The sequence below is a fragment of the Jaculus jaculus genome, chromosome 6 (genome assembly GCF_020740685.1).
Source record: "Jaculus jaculus isolate mJacJac1 chromosome 6, mJacJac1.mat.Y.cur, whole genome shotgun sequence".
In the NCBI taxonomy this organism is placed as follows: Eukaryota; Metazoa; Chordata; class Mammalia; order Rodentia; family Dipodidae; genus Jaculus; species Jaculus jaculus.
Genome location: NC_059107.1, coordinates 94,071,167 through 94,088,100, shown reverse-complemented (window position 1 = coordinate 94,088,100; position 16,934 = coordinate 94,071,167). Strand labels below are relative to the sequence as shown.

Here is a 16,934-nt window from a genome sequence, read left to right as displayed (position 1 = left end):
CCCCAGCCCCCGAAAAGGTCTTTCTTGGTGGAGGAGCAGTTGAATTTTTGTGTCTTAGCCATCTTCACATCCTTGCTGAGCAGTCTTTGGAAAAAGGAAACCATATCTGTTCTGGGTTGCTTCCTCATACTTCCTCTTGCTTGGCCTGATCGCTGCCAGCCTATAGACCAACTGTGCTGAAGTGCCTGGCCAGTGGGTGGCGCAGATTCCTTTCAGTTGTCACGTGTAACACTGTCAGTTTCTCACCTGCTGTGGAAGTGAGCACACCCCTTCAACGCCATCTACAAAATGCCATGGCCCCTGACTCCCCTTTGTCTTACATCTGGAGTGAATATAGTAAACTAAGCAGTGGAATTTTCCATTCAGTTACTTCCGATAACCTGGAACAGGTTCCCAGGGTGTATGACACCATTAGACAAAAAAAATTGAAGTGTGGCACCAAGCACTGGATTTGGTGCCCTTAGTACTTCAAACTGACAGTGAAATTATTACTGGACTTGGATGCACACAGGGTAATTCGTAGGAATTAGATGGGGTTTTATTGTAGTGTTAGTATCTAGGGCCTTTGGGAAACACCATCTTATATCATGTTAATAAATTGTTAATAGTAAAAATAAAAAGAAAGAAAGAAAGAAAGAGAAGAGAAGAGAAGAGAAGAGAAGAGAAGAGAAGAGAAGAAAGAAATAGACTAGGCCAGCCCTCAAACCAGTTTGTTGCCAAGCAGTGACAGGTGGCATTTCATGAAATTAAAAAGCTTCTGCGCAGCCAAGGAAACAATTGAGTGAACAAACAGCTTCTAGAATCGGAAAAAAAAAAAAATCTTTGTCAAGCCAGGCATGATGGCACATGCCTTCAATCGGGAGGCAGAGGTAGGAAGATGACCGTGAGTTTGAGGCCACCCTGAGACTACATAGTGAGTTCCAGGTCAGCCTGAGCTAGAGTGAGACCCTACCTCAAAAAAAAAAAAAAAAATCTTTATCAACTAAACATGAGATAAAGGATTAGTATCTGCACTGTATAAAGAATTCAAAAAACTAAATGTCAAGAAATCAAAAAACACAATCAATAAATGGGCTGATAAAATGTACAAAGTCCAGGTCTGGAAAGACGACTCAGCGGATAAAGGCACTTGCTTGTAAAGCCTGATGTCTGGAGTTCAGTTCTCCAGTACTAATGTAAAGACAGATGCTCAAAGAGGTGCATTCATCTGGAATTGGTTTGCAGTGGTGTTGCAGTCAGGTTCGCATTGCTGGTAGAAATCACCCAACCAAGAGCAGCTTGTGGGGAAAAAAAGAGGTTTTTTTGGCTTATAGGCTCTAGGGGGAAGTTCCATGATTGCAGGGAAAAATGACGACGTGAGGAGAAGGTGGACATCACCCCCTGGCCAACATAAGGTGGACCAGAGCAACAGGAGGGTGTGCCAAACACTGGCATGGGGAAACTGGCTATAAAGCCCATAAGCCCGCCCCCAGAAATACACTCCCTCCAGGAGGCATTAATTCCCAAATCTCCATCAGCTGGGAACCTAGCATTCAGCACACCTAAATTTATGGGGGACACCTGACTCAAACTACCACATTCCACTCCTGGCCCCCATAAACTGACAACCACACATGATGTAAAATGCAATGCATTTAACTAACTTTAAAATTCCTGGGCTGGAGAGATGGCTTAGCGGTTAAGCGCTTGCCTGTGAAGCCTAAGGACCCCGGTTCGAGGCTCGGTTCCCCAGGTCCCACGTTAGCCAGATGCACAAGGGGGCGCACGCGTCTGGAGTTCGTTTGCAGAGGCTGGAAGCCCTGGCGCGCCCATTCTCTCTCTCTCCCTCTAGCTGTCTTTCTCTCTGTGTCTGACGCTCTCAAATAAATAAAAAATTTAAAAAAAAATCCCCATAGTTTTTTTATCAATTCCAATGATGTTCATACATCCCCCTAGTCCAAGATCTTTTAACTGAGCATTAATACCAAAAAATAACCTCAAAAACCCATAATTGCAGAATAAACCTGAAAGATTATACTCTCTCAAACAACTTGCAGGTGAACGGGCAGCAATTTAAGCCCAAAGATTTCATTTTTTTCTGTGCCATATCCCTCTGCTCACACCAGTTCATTTCTATGCAAAGTAACCCTGCACAACTTCTCATGACCCGGTTATAACAGCAAGCTTCCCACACAAACTGCTAGCCCAGTCCAAGCAAAACTCTTTCTCACCCTCATAAGCCAAACCTCACAGTCCAGTAGTTCTTATCGCATTCAGGTCTTTCAACTCTGACCAGAATAGTCCATCAAGCTGTACTTTCAGCACTGCAAGGGGTCTCTTAGGCCAAGGTTTCAAATCCTTCCACATTCCTCTTGAAAATCAGCTCCAAAAGGCCAAAGTCACACAGTCAGGTGTCTAGCAACAATCCACTCCTTGGTACCATTTTACTGTTGCAGTCAGGTTCTCATTGCTAGTAGAAATCACCCAAACAAGAACAGCTTGTGGGAAAAAAGAGGTTTATTTTGGCTTATAGGCTCAAGGGGAAGCTCCATAGTGGCAGGAAAAATGACGACAGGAGCAGAGGGTGGACATCACCCCCTGGCCAACATAAAGTAGATAATAGCAATAGGAGAGTGTGCCAAACACTGACATGGGGAAACTGGTTATAACACCCATAAGCCTGCCCCCAACAATATACTTCCTCCAGGAGGCTTCAATTTCCAATTGCCATCAGCTAGGGAACCTAGCATCCAGAGCACCTAACTTTATGGGGGACACCTGATTCAAACCACCACAAGTTACAAGAGGCCTTAGCATGTCCATTCCTTCCCCACCTCCTGCCCTCTCTCTCCCTTTCTCTCTCTGCCTACAAATAAATAAAAACATTTAAAAAAAATTTACAAAGTCGGGCTGGAGAAATGGCTTAGTGGTTAAGGCATTTGCCTGCAAAATCAAAGGATCCTGGTTCAATTCTCCAGGACCCACATAAGCCAGATGGACAAGAGGCACATGTGTCTGGAATTTTTTTTTTGCAGTGGCTGGAAGCCCTGGCATGCCCGTTCTCTCTCTCTCTCTTTACTCTCTCAAATAAATAAATATTTTTTTAAATTATAAAGGCAAGACAGGTGTAGTAACACATGCCTTTAATCCCAATACTTGGGAGGCAGAGGTAGGAGCATTGCTGTGAGTTCAAGGGCAGCCTAAGACTACATAATGAATTCCAGGTCAGCCTGGGCTACAGCAAGACCCTACCTCAAAAAAAAAAAAAAAAAATTTACAAAGTTGGGCTGGAGAGATGGCTTACCCACTAAGGTGCTTGCCAGCTAAGCCTAAGGACCCAGGCTCCATTATCCAGGTCCCACATATACCAGAGGCACAAGGTGGCACAAGTGTCTGGAGTTGATTTGCCATGTCTAGAGCCCTGGTGTGCCCATTCTCTCTCTCTCTGTCTCTCTCTCTCTCTCTCCCTCCATTTTTCTCTGTGTGAATAAATAAATAATTACAAAGTCAAGCCAGATGTGGTGGTGCACGCCTTTAATCCCAGCACTCAGGAGACTGAGGTATGAGGATTGTTGTGAGTTCAAGGCCATCAAGAGACTACACATAGTGAAGTCCAGGTCAGCCTGGGCTAGAGCAAGACCCTACCTTGAAAAACAAACAAACAAACAAACAGTGTTTACATCACTAGCCATAATGAAATGCAAATTAAAAGTACATTAAGATTTCAAGCACCCAGGCAGGATAAGAAAACAAATGGCAGCTGGGCGTCGTGGCGCACGACTTTAGTCCCATCACTCAGGAGGCTGAGGCAGGAGCATAACCATGTGTTCAAGGTCAGCCTAGAGCCACAGACTGAGTTTCAGGTCAGCCTGGGCTACAGTGAGACCCTGCCACCCTCCCTCAATAAAAGGGCCAGGCATGGTGGCTCATGCCTTTAATCCATTCCAGCACTCAGGAAGCAGAGGTAGGAGGATTGCTGTGAAGTTCAAGCCCAGCCTGAGACTGCATAGTGAGTTTCAGGTCAGTCTGGGCCAGAGTGACTCCCTGTCTCGAAAAAACAAAAAGAAAGAAAGAGGGCTGGAGAGGTGGCTTAGCAGTTAAGCGCTTGCCTGTGAAGCCTAAGGACCCCGGTTCGAGGCTCGGTTCCCCAGGACCCACGTTAGCCAGATGCACAAGGGGGCGCACACGTCTGGAGTTCGTTTGCAGAGGCTGGAAGCCCTGGCGCGCCCATTCTCTCTCTCCCTCTATCTGTCTTTCTCTCTGTGTCTGTCGCTCTCAAATAAATAAATAAAATATTTAAAAAAAAAAAAGAAAGAAAACACAACAAATACCGGGATTGGGAAGATGCTTAGTGGTTAAAGACTCTTACTTGCAAAGCCTTCTGGTCCCAGGTTCAATTCCTAAACCACCCATGTAAACTGGATGAAAAAAAAAAAAGTGTAAGTATCTGGTGTTTATTTGCAGCAACAAGAGGCCCTGGCATGAATGTGCACATGGACACACACATATAAAGAAATGTTGGTGAGGACAGGAAGAAAAAGAACCCTTATTCATTACTGGTGGGAATACAAATTAGCATAACCACTACTGAAATCAGTATGGAGTTTCTTCAAAAAGAAAAACAATCTGCTAGGTGTGGTGGCTCATGCCTTTAATCTCAGCACTCAGGAGGCAGAGGTAGGAGGATTGCCATGAATTCAAGGCCACCCTGAGACTACATAGTAAATTCCAGGTCAGCCTGTGCTAGAGTGAGATCCTACCTTAAGAAAACAAACCAGTGGGCTGGAGAGATGGCTTAGTGGTTAAACGCTTACCTGTGAAGCCTAAGGACCCCAGTTCAAGGCTCAATTCTCCAGGACCCACGTTAGCCAGATGCACAAGGGGGTGCACGCATATGGAGTTCATTTGCAGTGGCTTGAGGTCCTGGCACACCCATTCTCTCTCTCTCTCTCTATCTGCCTCTTTCTCTCTCTGTCTGTGGCTCTCAAATAAATAAATAAATAACAAAAATTTAAAAACAAAGAAAACAAAACAAAACAAGCCGGGCTTGGTGGCACACACCTTTAATCCTAGCACTCAGGAGGCAGAAATAGGAGGATCACTATAAATTCAAGGCTTCAACCACATCAAGGAAGGAAGGAAGGAAAAGAAGGAGGTAGAAAGAAAATAAAATAAGAAAGGAAGGAAAGGGGGCAGAAAGAAAGGAAAGGAAATAGAAGAAGGGAGAATGTTAAGAATAAGTGATTTCAGGTACAGTAGGAGTTCAAAAGATATCACTTGGTAACCTTCTCCATGTAGACCAGCTGACAGAAAGCTGGAAGAAGCCATTCTTCATGTAGTTCAATGGGAGAAAGAGATACCACCAGTGAAGATACTCAACAGTGAACACTGAAAGCCTTATAATTGGCCAGCCAGGCCAAATGAGCCAACGGGTGCAATAGTGGCACGTCTGTCATGGTGGAAACCAACTGCCCTCCAGTTGGACTGGAGGCCCGCTCCATGGGAGGAAATACATCCCTGATACTGAAAACTTAAAACAGGGGTAGTCATGAGCCCTGGGGGTATAACATCTGCTGATGTCTGGATAAGTATATATACTATGCTTATCAAACTGCCCAGTAACCACTTCTCTTAATATTCATACCCTTATATTAACACTACTCTCACTTTGGGTAGAGAATCTTCTTTTTTTCAGATGGCAGTGACCTTGGGATGACTCAGAAGGTATCATAGTCCTGGAAAGAAGTGACTGGACTACTGAGTAACATCTCAATCACACCTTCCAAGACTCAGGGTCTAATGTGGAAGAGGTGGCAGAAAGAATTTAAGAGCCAAAGGAAGGGTAGGACTCCTTACAATGTGCTCCTCCAGACACAAAATGGCCTGGATATCCATGACCTCACCATGCCTGACACTACCCACACAAGACCATCATAAGAAGAGGAAAAGATCATGACATCAAAATAAAAGAGAGACTGATTGAGATGGGAAGGGGATATGATGGGGAATGAAATTTCAACGGGAAAGGTGGTGGGGGGGGAAGGAGGGTATTACCATGGGATATTTTTTATAATCATGGAAAATGTTAATTAAAATTGAGAAAAAAAAGATATCACTTGGATCTTGCTCTCTCTCTCTTTCTCTCTCTCTCATTCTCTGAATCATAAGTTTAATTTGCATTTAATTTTTTAAATTTTATTTGCAAACAGAGTAAAAGAGAGAGAGAGAGAGAGAGGAGACAGAGAGAGCATGGATGTGCCAGGGCCTCTAGCCACTGTAAACAAACTCCAGACCCATGCCCCACCTTGTGCATCTGGCTTATGTGGACAGTGGGGAATAGAACCTGGGTCCTTTGGCTTCACAGGCAAGCACCTTAACCGCTAAGCCATCTCTTCAGCCCATAATTTTAATATTTATTTTTAATATTTTATGAACTTCCTATATAAGTAACCTTAGCATTTATAATTAGAAACTACCATTTAAATTTTTTTAAATTTATTTGAGAACAAGGGAGAGAGAAAGAGGCAGAGAGATAAAGATTGAACATGCCAGGGCCACCAGCCACTCCAGACACATGCGCCCCCTTGTACATCTGGCTTTATGTGGGTCCTGGGGAATCAAACTTGGGTCCTTTGGTTTTGCAGTCAAGTGCCTTAACAGCTAAGTCATCTCTCCAGCCCCAGAAAGCGGCTTTTTAAAAATTTATTTTGCAGAGCATGGTGGCACACACCTTTAGTCCCAGCACTCAGGAGGCAGAGGTAGGAGGATTGCCATGAGTTCGAGACCAGCCTGAGACTATATAGTGAATTCCAAGCCAGCTTGGGTCACAAGCAAGACCCTACTTCAAAAAAAAAAATTAGCCAGGTATGGTGGCACATGACTTTAATTCCAACACTTGGGAGGCAGGGGTAGGAGGATTGCCATGAGTTCAAGGCTGAGATGGCAATCAGGGTAAGGAAACTGAGAAGCCCCTGCCCCAAAGTTATGTCCGGTTCTATAACAGACCTTTGCATTGGCTGTGTTCTGTACTGTGTAGTCTTTTGTGCTGCGTAAGCCTAACACTGTAGTTTTTGTACTGCTTCAAGGCAATGGTCTGCGTTGCAGCTCCTGTCCTGTGCTCCAAATAATCTTATGCTTCTTCTTTTTTTTTTTTAATCTGCATAGCCCAGCTGCAAGCATCCGTCTGCTAACTAACCGTTTTCCTGCTTCTGTAAAATTTACCTATGTCATAACTCAAGGTCTCTGACACTAAGCCAGGGCTCTGAGCTCAGAGAGTTAACATAGTAAGACCGGTCCAAGGTAAGGCATAGAAACTCTGAGCCACCAAGAATCAGGGTCCAGGTGTTAGAAGAGATTCTCCTGGGTCCAAGCTGGCTCAGTCTCTAGCGCCAGTTCTGTGAACTTGAGTTTCCTGTATTAAGGCCACCCTGAGACTACATAGTGAATTACGGGTCAGCCTGGGCTAGAGTGAGACCCTATTGAAAAATATGGAAAAAAAAAAAACAAACCGGGGGGGAGGGGACTTGGAGAGGTGACTTAGTGGTTAAGGCACTTGCCTGCAAAACCTAAGGACCCAGGTTTTGATTCCTCAGTACCCACATAAGCCAGATGCACAAGGTGGGGCATGGGTCTGGAGTTCATTTGCAGTGGCTGGAGGCCCTGGTGTGCCCATTCTATCTACCTTAATTTATAACATAAATATTTTATAAAATAAAATAGTAAAATAAATTAATTTAGCATACAACACTTTAGTTATTTTTATAGCATTTTCAAACAAAATTTTAATTGATTCTCCTCACTACCACCTGCAGTGAGTAAATTTCTCTTTCCCCACATCTTCACCAGCATTTGCCAGCTTTCTTTCTTTCTTTCTTTCTTGTTTTGTTTGTTTATTTGTGGTTTCAAGGTAGGATGGTGCTCTAGCCCAAGCTGACCTGGAATTCACTATGGAGTCTCAGGGTGGCCTCAAACTCACAGTGATCCTCCTTCCTCTGCCTCCTGAGTGCTGGGATTAAAGGCGTGCACCCCCACACCTGGCTTTAAATAGATAAAATATATTTTAAATATATTTTGTTAATTTATTTGTAAGGCAAGAAGAGAGAATGGGAACGTCAGGGCCTCTAGCTTCTTCAAATGAACTCCAGATACATGCCCCAGTTTGTACATCTGGCTTTATGTGGGCACTGGTGAACCAAATGGCGGTTGGGTGCATGAGGGCCTCCAGCCTCTGCAAACGAACTCCAGACGCATGCACCTCCCTGTGCATCTGGCTTACATGGGTCTTGGGGAATCAAACCTGGGTCCTTAGGTTTCGCAGGCAAGCACCTTAACTGCTAAGCCATTTCACCAGCCCTACATAAAATATTTTTTAAAAAGATTTTTTTTTCCCCAATTTTGTAGGTTTTCTGTTTGCTCTACCGATAGTTTTCCTTGCTGTGCAGAAACTTTTTAATTTCATGTAGTCTCATTTACTAGTTCTTGGGCTAATTTCTATGCCACTGGAGTTCTGTCCAGGAAGTTCTACAACTATGACTTCATTTCCCCTGGAAGTTTCAATATTTCGGTTTTTAGTTTAGGTCTTTGATCCACTTTAAACTGACTTTTGTACAGGGTGAAAGACGTGGATCTAATCTCCTTCTTCCACAGGTGTATATTCAGCTTTGTCAGCACTGTTTGCTAAATGGACTATCTTTTTCCCCACTGTATGTTTTGCTTTATTTTATTTAATTTTATTTACTTCTGGGGGGGCATGCCACAGCATTCCTATGGAAGTCAAAGGACAACTTCACAGCAGCTTTGAAATAGGGTCTCTTGCCTCTGCAAAGTGACTGCAACACTTCAAGTGAGCGTCAGACTAGCTGGCCTACATAGCTTTGGAGTCTCCTCGCTCACCCTCTCCTTGCATAGGCACATTGGGATCACAGGATGCATGCTCCAGCTTTATGTGGGGGCTGGGAAATTGAATCTAGGCTGGCAGGATTTGCAAGCAGACACATTTAGCCACTGAGTGTCTCCCCAGCTCTCTTCTGTGTGTTTTTGACAGTTTTGTTAAAAATTAAGTTGGGGTGGGGGTGCTGGAGAGATGGCTTAGTGGTTAAGGTGCTTGCCTGCGAAGCCTAAGAACTCATGTTCGAATCTCCAGGTCCCACGTAAGTCAGATGCATAGTGATGCAAGCATGCAATTTTGCACATGAGCACAGGGGGGCATATGCATCTGGAGTTCTCACACTGGCTGAAGGTCCTAACATGTCCATTCTCTCTCTCTCTTCCTCTCTTTCTCTCTCAAAACAAAACAAAAAAATTGAGTGGCAGGCTTGAGAGATGACTTAGCGGTTAAGGTGCTTGCCTGCAAAACCTAAGGACCCAGGTTTGATTCCCCAGTACCCACATAAGCCAGATGCACAGGTAGAGCATGTGTCTGGAGTTCATTTGCAGTGGCTAGAGGCCCTGTTGTACCCATTCTCTGTCTCTCTCTCTCTCTCTGACAAATAAATAAATAACTTTTAATTAAACAGCTATACATTATGTGGTAGTTTAAATGAATGGCCACAATATATTCAGGATTGTATTACAGTTTATAATTTAGATCTACAGCCACCTGGGTAGAGGAGGTGTCACTGGGTCACTGGGCAGATCTTAGGATTCAACCCTAAACTGTGGTGGTGGGTTTGGAATTCCAGTTTAAAGATATGCAAAGTGCTTGTGTTCCAGCTGGCATTCCTGAAGCGTGCTGTGTGGTGTGGCTTTGGGGTGTTTGTTGTGTTTTTGTGGCTTCTCTCTTTCTGCTTGGACCTGCGAAGGCAGGCCAGCTTCTTCTGCCATTATGAAACTTCCCCTGGATCGGTAAGCTTCAATAAGTATCCTTCCTCCATAACTGTGCCTGGTTTGGAGGTTCATCTCAGAGACCTGGGAGCTGTCTGCTAAAGATATATGGGTTGATTTCTTGGTCCTCTGATTTTTTTTTTTTTTTTTTTTAATTTCTAGGGGCTGGAGAGATGGCTTAGCAGTTAAGGCATTTGCTGCAAAGCCAATGGATTCCAGTTTGACTCTCCAGGACCCATGTAAGCCAGATGCACAAAGGGGCACATGCATCTGGAGTTCCTTTTAGTGGCTGGGGACCCTGGAGTGCCCATTTTCTCCCCCCCCCAATAAATAAATAAAATATAAAAAAATTTCTAGCCGGGCGTGGTAGTGCACACCTTTAATCCCAGCACTGGGAGCTAGAGGTAGAAGGATTGCTGTGAGTTCGAGGCCACTCTGAGACTCCATAGTGAATTCCAAGTCAGCCTGGGCGAGAGTGAAACCCTACCTCAAAAAACCAAAAAAAAAAAAAAAAAAAAAAAAAAAATTATAGCCAGGTATAGTGGTACATACCTTTAATCTCAGCATTGGAGAGGCAGAAGTAGGAGGATCACTGTGAGTTCAAGGCCACCCTGAGACTACACAGTGAATTCCAGGTCAGCCTGGGTACAGCAAAACCCTACCTCAAAAATAAATTAATTAATTAATTTCTAATGCTGGGTGTGCTGGTGCACGCCTTTAGTCTTAGCACTTGGCAGGCAAAAGTAAGAGGATCACTGTGAGTTCGAAGCCACCCTGAGACTACAGTGAATTCCAGGTCAGCCTGAGCTAGTGAGACTCTACCTTGAAAAACACACAAACAAAATCTAATTTTCTTTTTTATTTATTTGCAAGCAAAGAGAGACAGAAAGAGAGAATGGTTACACCAGGGCCTCCGGCCACTGCAGGTGAATTTTAGATGCACGTGCCACTTTGCGCATCTGGCTTTACAGAGGCACTGGGGAATCCCGGTCATTAGCCTTTGCAGGCAAACGTCTTAACTGCTAAGCCATCTCTCCAACCCTGATTATTTTTTTCTTATTTGAATATCTACCTACCTGGGTAGTTTATAGTTTGTTGTGAAGTCTGACTTCACCCTGAGTGAAGTCCATATCCTTGGCCACCCCTTAGGCAAAAATGATTGGTTCCAGACCCCACCAGGAACGGGAGCTCCAAGATCCTCCAGCTGGCTGCCACGTGTAGTTGTATAGCTATATACCTTGTATAAGCTTAACTGGTCACCCCAGCTTTCTGATCATGCCTCTGCATCTGGCAGAGGGAAGGGCACCTTTTTAGTATACAAATGAGGCTCCTTGAGAACTGCCAATGCCCTAACTACAGTTACACATACAAAGGATGACTGCCAAGAGGAAAGTCTTCCAGGCCTAGACTCTAGACTTTGGTAGCATGGCTGGAATTGACAGAGAACTCGCCTTATAAGGGACTCATAAGTGTGGTCCAGCTGGGATATAAAGGCAGCAGACAGCATGGCACACATCTTCCTCCCCAACACACACACACACACACACACACACACACACACACACACACACACCATCACCAAGCTCTGTGAGTCAACAAAAGAGGCCAGGAGGAGCGGCTACCACCTGCCTGGACATTTCCTTGTCCTATGTTTTACCCTGTGGTAGCTGCTTTGTGAGCAAATAAAAATTAAAGAACTTTGAGCAGCACCCTAATGTTACTTATTCATGCTCAAACCCAGACTGAACTTTCTGGTTCAGCAAAGCTCACTCACAAGCTCTGGAAAGTGCCGCCCCAAATCTGACAACAAGGAAATAAAGCTTTCTGGTCGAGTCACGGACATAGAGAAAGAACAAAAAAGACTATGTGCTCACTCTACTCTGCCTTCTGTTCAGGCTCGAGTAGCCCCAGACATTCCATGCCCTTTAATCCTCCTAGGTGGCCTTGGACACAGTGAGAAGTGGTTCTGGGTGTTGAACAGCAACCACTGATTCACGTCACGTACAGATATTATCTCTCTGAAATTTCACAACAGATTCATATCACTATTTCCTTTTAAAGAAAGGAGATTAGGGCTGGAGAGATGTCTTAGTGGTTAAGCACTTGCCTGTGAAGCCAAAGGACCCAGGTTCGATTCTCTAGGACCCACGTTAGCCAGATGCACAAGGGGGCGCACGCATCTGGAGTTCATTTGCAGTGGCCTGGAGGCCCTGGCGTGCCCATTCTCTCTCTTTCTGTGCCTCTTTTTCTCTCTGTCTGTTGCTCTTAAATAAATAAATAGGGCTGGAGGGATGGCTTAGGGATTAAGGCGTTTGCCTGTAAAGCCGAAGGACCCAGGTTCAATTCCCCAGGACCCACGTTAGCCAGATGCACAATGGGGCACATGTGTCTGGAGTTCGTTTGCAGTGGCTGGAGGCCTTTGCACACCCATTCTCTCTCTCTCTCTCCCTCTGTCAAATAAATAAATAAATAAATAAATAAATAAATAAATAAATAAGTAAGTAAATATTAAAAATAAATAAATAAAATATTTTAAAGAAAGGAGATTAAAGACAACTGCCCGAATTGCAAAACTGCCAGCTGCCTGCGGAGCTTCCTGAAGTCCGCAGTCCTTCCTTGGATTGTGGGCGTTCTACCAGGTCCTCTAGCCTGTACGCTGTGCCTGCCTTTCCCATAGCAGCGACTGCGCAGTAACCCCATGAAGAACAGGTGCATCCGGGCGTGGTGGGCCACGCCTTTGCTCCCAGCACTCGGGAGGTACAGGTAGGAGGATCACCGTGAGTTCAAGGCCACTCTGACATTACATAGTGAATTCCAGGTCAGCCTGGGCTAGAGTGAGACCTGACCTCAAAAAACCAAAACAAATAAATAAATAAATAAAATATTCATTCGTATTGGCTCCAAAGTCACTGGTTCCCCAGGTAGGGTTATTTCCATTGCTGTTTTCCAGGTTCTGCAGAAAACACTAGTTTTTTAAGATTCAAAGCAAAATCTCAGTGCTCTTGGAGGGGGAATAGGTCCTTGCGAACTGGTATCTTCTATTTTCCTCTTCGGTCCTACTTTTGTTCCAAACAGCCCTGCAACAGACAGTGTCTCACACAACAGATGTGTGGAGGTGGGGGGCAGATCCTAGAGCAACAGAAGCCCCAGCTCAGCCACGTCAGCAGCTCCTGTCACCCCCTCTACTGCTCCCTGCTCACTGGCTGGCCTTTGTCCTCAGGGGGCTCCTAAAGGGCTGCCTTATTATTTTGTGGTACTGGGGATTGAACCCAGGTCCTTATATATGCTAGACATGAGCTCTACCAGTGAGCTACACCCCGCCATGCCTGATTATTTTTATTTCTTGTTAAATGGGAGGAATGACTTTATTTAAAGCTTACCTATCCAGGGAAAGTTCCATCGATGGTGGAAGAAGCTGGCGCTCTTTCACAGATCAAAGTGGAGAAACATAACCATCAGCCAGTGCACAAGCAACAGCAAAACCAGTAGCCAAAGCTGCAGTGAACCCAGGCAGACCTCAAGCACTCTGCACACCTTTAGTCTAGAAATAAGATCTGCCCCAAACACAGCTTTGGACTGGACCCGAGGGTCTGTCCTCAGTGACACCTCTTTGAGCCAGGCAGCTAGAAATCCAAGTTACAAGCATCGATAAAACTCCTGAGTCTACTGGGGGAGATATATTCAAACTACCACAGTAGGTTACTGCAGCTGCTATTGTCAAGCAGATTGGCATCACTAGGGATGGCCCAACTACTTACATTGAAATTATGGAAAGATACCTGAGGTAATTCCACCCAGGAGAGACTGCATAAATGGGAATGCAAACTCTTGAAAGGAGATGCAGTTCTGGAAGGAAGAATTCTAAAGACTGAAGGTCAAGACTTGTCTCCTTCCTGGATTAACAAATGGCTGTGTCACTAGACACCTGGTGTTGATTTTGGAAAAGTGAGAAATGCATGGAAGTGGGCTCTGAAGTGCACACAGTTCCAGGAGCCACTGATAAAATGGGCATATGAGACAGATTGTGATGTCTCTGATAGAGAGGCCAGTGAGGTCTTTGTATCATCATGATACATGATACATGAGACCATGGTTTGAGGTAGAGTCATGAAGATGTTTTGGATATATCAGCACTGTGCAATGGCTGCCGTGGAGTGCTATTGACTCAGGATGGAAGTTTTTCCTGGCTGCTCAGCACGGCTGGAGGGATGGAAATTGAAAACCCAGAGGTGGTCATCACTGGTTATGGATGTCAGACTTGAACTGCAGATGTTTGATGTTTACCTGATGGTTATTGAGTTTGCATTAGTCCAGTCTCTCCATATTATGCTTTATAGCAACAAAAATGTTTACTGAGTGCCATTATATATTAAAATTACGTAACTTATTTTTATTTTACAGGACTCACAGTTAAGAGACAGTCTTCAATCTTGGATATGACTTGGGACTTTGGAACAATGTTAAAGTCTGTAAAAATTAGGAGGACCTTTGAAGTTGGATTGAATACACTTTACAATGTGAGATGATCGTGAGTCTATTGTGGACCAGGGGCAGAATATGGTAGTATGCCCTCAAGAGACTCAAATATTTTATAAAGCTTATAACCTGAGTTTCTTGATACCTGGCTAGAGGATATGTCACTGGGGACGGATCCTGTGGTCCAGCCCAAAGGTGTGTTTGGAGGTGGATCTGATTCCAGCCCAAAGGTGTAATGGAGCAGTTTGAGCTCTGGTGGTCTAGCTTGCTGCCAATTTCGTGTTTGCTGCTCTTTGTGTTTGCTGGCTCATGGTGGTTTCTCTCTCTGCTTGGATTTATGAATGTGAGCCAGCTTCTTCTGTCATAGATGGAACTTCTCCCTAGATCTGTAAGCTGAAATAAACTCCTTCCTCCTATAAACTGATTAGTTTGGATGTTCATCCCAGCAGCAGGAAACTATACTGCAGAAATTAGCAGCTGTGGTCTTTCAATATTTGAAATATTCCATTGCAAGCCCTTCAGGCTTGTACTTTCCATTGGAAAATAATATATTATTCCCATGGATTCATATTTTTAAGTGATGAGCTGTTTCTCTCTTGCAACTTTTATTCTTGTTTTCTGTGTTTAGTGATTTATTTATGTATTTATTTTTGTAATATATGTGTGTGTGTGTGTGTGTAATATGTATTTTTATTTAGTTAGTTGAGAGAGGGAGAGAGAATGGGTGCACCAGGGCCTCCAGCTACTGCATACAAACTCCAGATGCATGCACCCCTTTGCATATCTGGCTTATGTGGGTCCTGGAGAATTCAACTGGGATCCTTTGGCTTTGCAGGCAAATGCCTTAACTGCTAAGCCATCTCTCCAGTCCCATGTACTTATTTTTTTTTTTTTTTTGAGGTAGGGTCTCTCTGTAGCCCAGGATGACCTGGAATTTACTGTGTAGTCTCAGGGTGGCCTCAAACTCACAGCAATTCTCCCACCTCTGCCTTCCAAGTGCTGGAATTAAAGGCATGCGCCACCACACCGGGCTGCAAATACATAAATTAAAAAACATTAAACATAAGGGGCTGGAGAGATGGCTTAGTGGTTAAAGCATCTGCCTGAAAGCCAAAGGACCTAGGTTCAATTAACCAGGACCCATGTAAACCAGATGTACAAGGTGGCACATGCATCTGGAGTTCATTTTCAGTGGCTGGAGGCCTGGTGTACCTATTCACTCTCTCTCTATCTACCTCTTTCTCACTTTCTCCCTCTCAAATAAATAAATTAATTAAATTTAAATATATATATATTTTAATGTTAAACATAATGTAATCTAGGTAATTTATTCTGTGGGCCTACTTGGTGTTCTGTATGTCTTTTGTACTCAGATAGACTTTTCTTCTATAATTTGTAAAAATTTAAGCCCAATGTGGTGGCACATGCCTTTAATCCCACCACTTGGGAGACAGAGGTATGTGGATCCCTGTGAGTTCGAGGCCACTCTGAGATTACATATTGAATTCCAGGTCAGCCTGGGCTAGAGTGAGACTCTACCTCCAAAAACCAAAAACAATATTTGTTTATTTATTTATTTACAAGGAGAGAGAAACAGAGAGAGAATGGGTGTACCAGGGCCTCTAGCCACTGCAAACAAATTTCAGTTACAGGCACCACTTTGTGCATTGGTTTTATGTGGGTACTGGAGAATTGAACCTGGTTAATCAAGTTTTGTAGGCAATCACCTTAACTGCTGAGCCATCTCTCCAGCCTCTAAATTTGATTTTGGCATCCCAATCTTTTTCCTCTGCCTTGTCTTCAAATCCTGATATTCTGTCTACCACATGATTTATTCTGTTGGCAAGGCTTTCATTGCTTTTTTTCTTTTTTGAGGTAGAGTCTTGCTCTAGCCCAAGCAGACATGAAATTCACTATGTAGTCTCAGGGTGGCCTCAAACTCACTGTAATCCTCCTACCACTGCCTCCCAAGTGCTGGAATTAAAGGTATGTGCCACCGTATCTCCTGGCTCATTGTTTATTCCCATTAGGTTGTGGGGGTTTTTTTTAATATTTTATTCATTTATTTGAGAGTGGAAAAGAGGCAGAGTGAGAGAGAGAGAGAGAGAGAGAGTGAGAGAGAGAGAATGGGCATGCCAGGGCTTCCAACCACCTCAAACTCAAGATGCATGTGCCACCTTGTGCATCTAGCTTACGTGGATCCTGGGGAGTTGAATCAAGGTCCTTTTGCTTTGCAGGCAAGTGCCTTAACCTCTAAGCCATCTCTACAGCACCCCCACCCTTTTTTTTGTTTTTGCTTTTTGAGGTAGGGTCTTGCTCTAGCTCAGGCTGACGTGGAATTCAGTATGTAGTCTCAGGTTGGCCTCTACCTTTCAGTAATCCTCCTACCTCTGCCTCCTGAGGGCTGGGATTAAAGGTTTGTGCCACCGTGCCCAGCTGGGTTTTTTTGTTTGTTTTTCTTTTATTTATTTTATTTTAATTTAATTTTTTTCTTTTATTTATTTATTTATTTTTAGTTATTTATTTATTTGACAGAGAAAGAGAGAGAGAGAATGGGCACGCCAGAGCCTTCAGCCACTACAAACGAACTCCAGACACATGCTCCCCCTTGTGCATCTGGCTAATGTGGGTCCTGGGGAGTTGAACCTGGGTCCTTT

The 16,934-nt window shown here is 44.1% G+C and overlaps 1 pseudogene; it reads left to right on the top strand.

Moving 5' to 3' along the window:
• The window catches only part of LOC101612805, a 41,183-nt pseudogene extending 40,636 nt beyond the window's left edge, over positions 1–547 (top strand).
• The last annotated feature ends 16,387 nt before the right edge of the window (positions 548–16,934 follow it).